Raw genomic sequence first — 7,926 nt, 5'->3', positions numbered from 1 at the left:
CTGAATTTTAAAAATAAGAGAATCAAGGGGCAAAACATGTTTGTGTAGATGTCAGGATAGGAAGAGAATGGAAAATGCACATATGCTAAGCGTATCAGTCTGGATCTGATCAGAAGAGAAAACCACACAGTCATTTGAACATGGAAACTTTAATATAAAGAATTACTGACTGTACCAGGGAATTGAAGCAACAAGGGGTTGCCCGGGAAGAAGTAAAGAGAACTCTATAGAGTACAGAATGGCAGAGATGGAACAGCCACCACCCCAGGGCTGAGACCCAGACTTCATTGGAGAGGATACAGCTGAGGCTGACTGGATAGCAGAGATAGATGCCAGTGTGATGCTGTGTTGTTGGAATTATCTAGAAGTCGCCCTTAGGAACTTGCTGGAAGCCTGCCCTCCCGGGGGTTGGAGAGAGCTGCTCACAGGGAGGTGTCTTACCAGACAAACTCTGCTGCAAATCTGCCCAAAGGGATGCTGGGAGAGCTGCTGGCTCCGTGATACTGACCACTGTGCCCTGCAGGAGTCTGGCAACGGAGAAGCTGTTTGTGCGGCAAGTGCTGGGCCTTGGGGAAGCCACATGTGCTGTAAGAGGCCCCTCAAGAAGTTATGAGCCCTGCGGGAGCCTGGAGATTAAGCACCAGAACCAGGAAACAAAACCTTTTCCTCCCAAAATGTCTCTTCAGAGCACTGTACTGCCAAAGGTTAACACAGTGCCAGCTGGCAAAGGAAAAACATTTAAAGGAACCATATCCATTTTTACACAGCAGACACAGAGAATGAATTTGGAGCAGAGAGGCAGTAAGTTGGTAACTGTCATACTGAGCCATAGAATTCTAATAGCTTCGACTAGAATGGAAATTAATGGATCCAAACATAATTGGCCTGTGAATTGGCACTGAGTTTCCTGGTGGCCAAAGTAAAAGGAGAAACATGACTAGTTTTCATTTTTTATAAGATAAATAATTTCAACTCTTCAGGTGAGGCAAAAAATTTTCTAGAACAAAAATTTAGAAGAAATTTCTCATGTGATACCTGCTTCTGGGAAAACACTGGAAAATGGAGGGCACAAAATTCCCAAAGTGACATCTACCCAAAATGAATTTCTTATAATTTTATAGTTTTCCTCAGTGAAAGCTGAAAACTTAACGTATTTACTGAAATCTTACTATTTATAAGACACTGGTATTTAGAAGCTTATCATACTAAGGAAACATTAAGATATATGAAAGTAAAGTCGATTGTATATTTCTGATAAGAGAAAAAAAAAAGTTGAGAACTTAGCCAGGTTCCTAAAATACCTCTCCTTGGTTGAACACAGCATAATAAAATGGAAGCAATGAAAGTGGCTTTCCAGTGACTTGGGCCACTAGGAAATCTTAACCTTGCCATGTAACTTCTTGTTATAAATATTCAAATGAAAGAATTTGATTTCTAGGATGTAGATAGTCATCTATATTAGACTCTAGGTATTTTCTTGAAAACCACAGCTTTTGGACTTTATTCTCAGACAGGCCTCAGATAGTATGATTAGCACACCATTAAATGAAGAGGAAAGGAAAAGTTTGGCTCCTTCACAGAAGCGTTTGCATTTATGAGGTGTTTCAGTGTGAATTTCTGCACCACAAAAAAACACAGAGGTTTCTCTGACCTGCCTTATCTGACTTGACTCTTTCAGGAGGGTGAGAATCCGACACCCCTCAAATAAAGCGAGACACAGAGAAATATTGGTAAGCTTTCTTCTGTGAAACCATTCGCCATGTTAAAATTGAACGGCTTTTGAAAATTTACTTTAAAAATTCTTAGAATGTACTCTTTCTGGAGACACCATGATTAAGTGTGCTGTATAAACAGAGTATCTTGGTCAGTAGCTGGTGGTGAGGAGCACTGCCTCTGGAGCCAGTTGCCTGAGTTCAATCCTGGGTCTGTCCCTTATGCGTTGCATGACCTTGGTTGAATTACACAAGCTTCCCATCTGTAAAATGGAAATAATGGCATTTATTTATTGGAGTTGCCATAAGGATTTGTAAACTCTCAGGAGGTACCAGCCTTATTCAGATAAGTATTATCCCAGTGTTCCCAGATTAATGGGAGCCACTGAAGAGTTATCTCTGTTTCTGTCCAGCATGCTTGCTGGAGAAGGATCATCCGCTGACTTCTTCCCCGGCTCCCCAGGAAAGATGTCCTACTTAAGAAAATTAATAAGTGTCAGCCTTTGGGGCAGGGCCATGCTAATAAGCAAAGGCATCCACACTCAGTTGGATAGATAAAAATTCTGTGGAGTGGAGAACATTTAAAGTCACATATTATTACAGACTACCTATAATGTGCAGATTCTTATGTGACATGCTACGTGCATTCCAAGAAGTCCAACAAAGAGCCCTTGCCGTCAAGAACTATAGAGGCAGGGCACCTGAGTGGCTCGGTCGGTTAAGCATCTGACTCTTGATTTGGGCTCATGTCGTGATCTCATGGTTCGTGAGATCGAGAGCTCAAACCCCAAGTTGGGCTCTGTGCTGACAGTGTGGAGCCTGCTTGGAATTTCCTTTCCCTCTCTCTCTGCTCCTCCCTGCATGCTCTCTCTCAAAAATAAATAAACTTAAAAAAGAAAAAAAAGGAAAAAAAAAAGAACTGTAGCAGCTAAGTGGGGAGATAAGACATATTTATGGAAAAATAAATAAATACATACATAACCAAGACACAGATAAGAGCTTAAGACAATGCCAGAAGTGATGTCTCACGGTACATGATCTGCTGACAGATGCATTACGAAGAAAATAGCTACCGTGGAGGTTTGGAGGACAGTCCTCCCATCTAGGAGCTATGGAAGGTGATGGATGTGGGATTAGAGCTGTGTGTTTCAGGAGGTGGGATGTGGGGAGGCACAGTGGATGGCAGATGGCCCTGCGGAGATATGACATGAGCAGTGTTGCCCGAGGTGCTGGGACTGGATGGGGAGTTGGAGCCAGCCAGCGTGCCTGTAGTAGGGGAGAGGGTTGGGCAAGGTAAGTAGAGAAATGTGATGAAGGCAGATTGGAGCCTGCTGTGGGAAACTTTGAATGGTGCTCTGTGGAGTCTGCTCTTTTTTCTGAAGGCAGTGGGATACTTCTGGCACTATTAAGCGTTTTCGAGTCTGCATAATTGGCCTTCCTTATTCTCTTAGCAAAGATAGAATCCAGTTTTCTGGGCGGCAAAGCCTTATCTGAAGTGTCGCCTCAGAGCAGCAGAAGCAGCAGAGCCTCCAAGGGGTGTGTTCCATTCTTTCTGGCTGCCTAATATTTATAAGTAGAACCGATGAGTATTGTGCCCATGATTGGAGACTTTCCCAACCAGGAGACCTACCAGTTCCCCAGATGCTTGCCCAGCATCCCTCCAGTTGGGGTGCAGGCATGGTCCTACCAATAGGACTTTGAATTAGAAGCCAGTGAAGCTGGGGACGGTGTGAGATCGTTGTAGCTAGCGCAGTGTTAAGAGCATCCAGCTTCTGGAGACCCTGTGGCAGAGGGCCCAGAGCAGCCTGGTGGGCCCACGTTGGTGGAGCCGGCTGTGTGGGCCCAGCTCTCTGGAGCCACAGGGCTGGACGAATGTGATTTGGACATTTTATTGGCTGCTTAGCTTCCAAGCCTACTGATGGGCTCTTCTAAAGGTCCTGTGAGCTAATCTCCTTTAATTAAAAAAAAAACAAAAAAACATATATATGTTTTTTTCTTAAACTATTTAGAATTGCTTTTGAGTTCCCTAAAAAAAAAAAAAGGACATGAGAAACTGCTCAGGAGGACAGGGGGCCAGGCACTCTGAGTGTTTTGCCATCACTGTAGGAAACAGCTATACTTTTTGCATCCTTTATTTAAACATCCTATGCCCCCTCAGTCCCCCTTCGCCTGACCTTCTGCACAATCTGTAGATCTAGGCCCTTTGGCAGCATGGGTCAGTTGTCTTGCATCCTTTATAAGCATGGGTGATCAGTGTTCCCACAGCTCCTACTGAATGCATGTTTCCTTGTTTGACACATTTGATGTGCTGACTTGAACACAAAGTATGTGGAGCCCAAACTTTGAACTCTGGGTTCCTTTATTATGATTTTTTAAAAAGTTTATTTATTTATTTATTTTGAAAGAGAGAGAGAGAGAGAGAGAGAGAGAGAGAGAGAGATTGGAAGCATGGGAGGGGCAGAGAGAGATGGAGAGAGAGAATCCCAAGCAGGCTCTGAACTGTCAGCGCAGAGCCCGATGCGGGGCTCAAACCCACAAACCACCTGACCTGAGCTGGAATCAAGAGTCAGACACTTAACTGACTGAGCCACCCAGGCGCCCCGAACTCAGGGTTCCTGATGATTGGAACTACTTGGATGATAAAAGTAATAGAATGAGTGGAAAGATATGCAGGGAGGAAGGTGGAGAGAATGACAAGGTATCTGTAATCATTTAGTGCCTGAAGCAGAGCGGAAAGCTGGAAGGATCAGAAAAGCCAGAAGGAGAAAAGCAGAAGCGTGGGAAGCAGGCACGAAAGGCAGGTAGGTCTGCCCTCCTTTGATCCTCTTTGTTGTTAACCCAGAGTGCGAGCTCCCTGGGGGGTTAGGGGGGCAGCCCACGACCACACTCTTGCCGGAGATTCAGTTAATGTCTCACTAGGCTTTTCTTTCTCATGCCATCATCCTGACAGAAGTCTTTCAGAGAAAGAAACGTCATCTGACTACTTTCACCAAAATGAGTCTACTTTTATTTTTAAACAGAGAAATCTCAATTAAGGGGGGTGGGGTGGGCGAAGGACAGGGCCAGCATCTGGGGTTTAATGAGCTGACCTGGGCATTGTGACCTTTTGTGGGAATGGCTGTCTGGGAATGGCTGCTCTAAGAGGAAGCTCCTGGGTGGAGTCTGAGAAGTTGCCCTAAGCAGACTTTGGGGCGAAGACAATTAGAGAAAGCCCTGGAACCAGCCCACCAGCCAAACGGCTGGTCCGGGAGAAGTCATAGCTGCACTGACCTCACTGGGGATCTGGGGATCTGTGGAGAGAATCACAGCCTGAAGCCTAAGAACACATGGTAGCACAAAGTTTCCCAACTGTAGTTTTCTTCCTTATCACATATAATCTCTAAACAATTTTTATTTTTATTGTAGCAAGATATGCATTTTTACCATTTTAACCATTTTTAGATGTGCACTTTGGTGGCACTAAGCTGTGCAACCATCACCACCATCCATGGCCCCTTTGGGAAACTCTACCCATTAAACCCTATCTCCCAATTCTCCCCTCCTCCTGGTCCTTGGTCACCTCCATTCTCCTTTCGGTATCTGTGAGTTTGAAACCACTCTAGTTACCTCATATAAGTGGAGTCATACAGTATTTGTCTTTTTGTACCTGGCTTATTTTACTTAGCATAATGATCCTCAGGGCTCATCTACGCTGTGGCATGTGTCAGAATTCCCTTCTCTTTTAGGGCTGAATAATATTCTGTTGTATGTGTATACCACGTTTTGTTTATCCATTCTTCAGTTGATGGGCATTTTGCTTTTTTCCACTTTTTGGCTATTACGAATAGTGCTGCTGTGAACATGGGAATGTAGATATCTGTTTGGGTCCCTGCTCTCAATTCTTTTGGGTATATACTCAGATGTGGAATTGCTGGGAATTCTATATTTAATTTTTTTGTATTTAATTTTTTGAGGAACCGCCACAGGATTGATGAACGGATAAAGAAGATGGGGCATATGTATACAATGGTATATTACTGAGTGATCAAGAAGAATGAAATCTTGCCATTTGCAACAATGTGGATGGAACTAGAGTGTATTATGCTAAGTGAAATAAGGCAGTCAGAGATAGACAAATATATGATCTCACTCCTATGTGCAATTTAAGAAACAAAACAGATGAACATAGGGAGAGGGAAGCAAAAGTAAGATAAAAACAGAGAGGGAGAAAAACCATGAGAAACTCTTAAGTACAGAGAACAAACTGAGGGTTGCTGAGGGGTGTTGGGTGGGGGGATGGGCTAAACGGGCGATGGGCATGAAGGAGGGCGCTTGTTGGGATGAGTACTGGGTGTTGTATGTAAGTGATGAATCCCTCAATTCTATTCGTGAAATCATTCTTGCACTATATGTTAACTAACTTGATTTTAAATTAAAAAAATAAATTATAGAAAACATTTTCATAAACCTTCTTATGAAGGGAAATTTAAATGCAATACAATAGAAAGACTAGGGAAATGAATTCTCACGTGTACCACATTCGATGCCAGTGGTTGTTTAGGATGATTATGTGGTGTGTAGCATATGGATCAATGTATTAACTCAACAAACACTTATGGAGCAGTTGAGCCTCAAGTCACGAGTCAGACATGACTCCTGTTAGCTGAGGTAACCCTACGTGGTGGCGAGGGAAGTTGTGGAGCTCCGGTCCCCTCCTCTGGGACCATGACCGACTGACGGCTCTGGATGCTGTCCTCTGGATCTACCATCATGTTTGCACTGAGCACACACTGTGAGCGGGCTGTCGTTAGCACAGTGGGGGTACTATCACCGACTGTGAGATGCTGGACTCCTCCAACGGTGACTTTGACTCAAGGGCTTTCCATCAGCCTGATAGGATCTTTCTTAGAACTCTCTATGATCTGAGGTTCTCTCTATCCAATTTTCCTCCCCTCCACCCTCCCCTTCTGCACCGGTCAGATCAGTATCTCTCTGAATTTTCTTCCCTGACTTCTTCACAGGTGTTTCCCTGGTAACCCTCTTAGACATCCAATCCTGTGCATTTCTTGGAGGACCTGAGCCAATGTACCTGGGTTTTGGGATTTTAAATAATACAGCCTTGAGCCTTTTAATGTACATATCTCTGGATGCCCAAACTCATCACCAAGATTTCTGCAAATTCTCAAAGGTTTATATTTTCTTTCTGGCTCTGAGTTGCAAGCCCCTGAACTCCCAACATTCAGTTCTGTTTCCTTTCCATGGCTCCTCTCTTTCCTCTATGTCATCTCAGCTCCTACATGGAACTCAGCTTTTTTCCCTTGATTTGGTCCCATCTGACTTACCACAAACAAGCTCTGTGTGTATCAGGCTTTACTTCAGTTTTGGCTTTTCTTCACATCTCGGAAATGCAAACAATTTGAACTTAAAGAGGGCTAATTCTTGTTTTAAATACCCCTCAGGCCCTGCCACCAGGGATCTCTCACTGGCAACTTTTTTTTTTTGCAAGTTGAAATCGTTTTGACCTTTCTCCATTCATCGAACTTATTTTGCACCATTCTCCTCAGTCCCCAAATGTCTGTGTACCTCTCACGTGGAGGAGTTAGTCTTTCCTTAGAGTCTCTGGGACTCATCTTTCTTCCCAAAGTTTGCTTATTAAGGGCTATCCTGAATGAAGATAATTTTCCACTTAGGATCTAAGTGGGCTTCTGATATCAGCCTTTAAAAAATATGTGTTGGGGCACCTGGGTGGCTTAGTTGGTTAAGGGGCGACTTCGGCTCAGGTCATGATCTCGCGGTCCGTGAGTTCAAGCCCCGCGTCGGGCTCTGTGCTGACAGCTCAGAGCCTGGAGCCTGTTTCAGATTCTGTGTCTCCCTCTCTCTGACCCTCCTCCGTTCATGCTCTGTCTCTCTCTGTCTCAAAAATAAATAAACGTTAAAAAAAATTTTATAAAAAAAATAAAAATAAAAAATATGTGTTTTGGGGTGCCTGGGTTTAAGTGTCTGACTTCAGCTCAGGTCATGATCTCATGGTTTGTGAGTCTGAACCCCATATCAGTCTCTCTGCTGTCAGCACAGAGCCTGCTTCAGATCCTCTGTCTCCCTTTCTCTTTGCCCCTCACCCTCTCTCTCTTTCTCAAGAACACACACACACACACACACACACACACACACACACACACACATCTTTTTCAGCCCCACTACACATTAATATAGAGAGATGAAGAAAATAAAAAGT

The 7,926-nt window shown here is 43.9% G+C and overlaps 1 long non-coding RNA gene across 1 annotated transcript; it reads left to right on the top strand.

Annotated features, from left to right (window-relative positions):
- Window positions 1-729: 729 nt before the first annotated feature.
- LOC125169809 (uncharacterized) lies at window positions 730-4,484 on the top strand. The gene is made up of 3 exons (XR_007153804.1): window positions 730-801; window positions 1,679-1,730; window positions 4,429-4,484. It is a non-coding gene; the product is annotated as an uncharacterized LOC125169809 (long non-coding RNA).
- Window positions 4,485-7,926: the final 3,442 nt, after the last annotated feature.

The sequence above is a fragment of the Prionailurus viverrinus genome, chromosome A1 (genome assembly GCF_022837055.1).
Source record: "Prionailurus viverrinus isolate Anna chromosome A1, UM_Priviv_1.0, whole genome shotgun sequence".
NCBI classification, from domain to species: domain Eukaryota; kingdom Metazoa; phylum Chordata; class Mammalia; order Carnivora; family Felidae; genus Prionailurus; species Prionailurus viverrinus.
The sequence above is the reverse complement of the archived record's forward strand: the minus strand, read 5'-3'. Positions and strand labels throughout refer to the sequence as shown.